Source organism: Gekko japonicus, unplaced genomic scaffold (genome assembly GCF_001447785.1).
Source record: "Gekko japonicus isolate JY-2015 unplaced genomic scaffold, Gekko_japonicus_V1.1 scaffold416, whole genome shotgun sequence".
Taxonomy (NCBI): domain Eukaryota; kingdom Metazoa; phylum Chordata; class Lepidosauria; order Squamata; family Gekkonidae; genus Gekko; species Gekko japonicus.
Genome location: NW_015172564.1, coordinates 930344 through 930667, shown reverse-complemented (window position 1 = coordinate 930667; position 324 = coordinate 930344). Strand labels below are relative to the sequence as shown.

Sequence of the window (324 nt, the reverse complement as noted above, 5' to 3'; positions counted from 1 at the left end):
CTCACCGCCTCTCGGCCCGGCAGGGCGCGCGCCCCCCTTCCCCTCCCGCCGAGCCCGGAGCGGCGTCTCGGCCCGCCGGTGGTGCTGCTGCCTGGTGGTGCTGCTGCCGCTGCTGCCGCTACTGCTGCGGGGCCCTCTGCTGGCGGCGCCTCCACGTCACGCGCACGGGAGGCGGAGGGAGAAGGACGCGGCCGGCCCCCGGAAGGACCCGCGCCCGGGCCCCCGACGACGCCGACCGAGGAGGAGGAGGAGGAGGAGGAGAGGTCGCCGCCGCCGCCGCCGCCCCGCGCCGCACACGCGCCGCACACCCGCCCCTCCTCCTCG

General features: G+C 80.2%; 1 protein-coding gene across 1 annotated transcript in view; it reads right to left on the bottom strand.

Annotated features, from left to right (window-relative positions):
* Nucleotides 1-214, bottom strand: part of TPST2 (tyrosylprotein sulfotransferase 2) — an 11553-nt gene extending 11339 nt beyond the window's left edge. The window contains exon 1 of the mRNA XM_015421280.1: nucleotides 6-214. The gene's annotated coding sequence lies outside the window, so the exon portion shown is untranslated. The remainder of the gene's footprint in view (nucleotides 1-5) is intronic.
* Nucleotides 215-324: the final 110 nt, after the last annotated feature.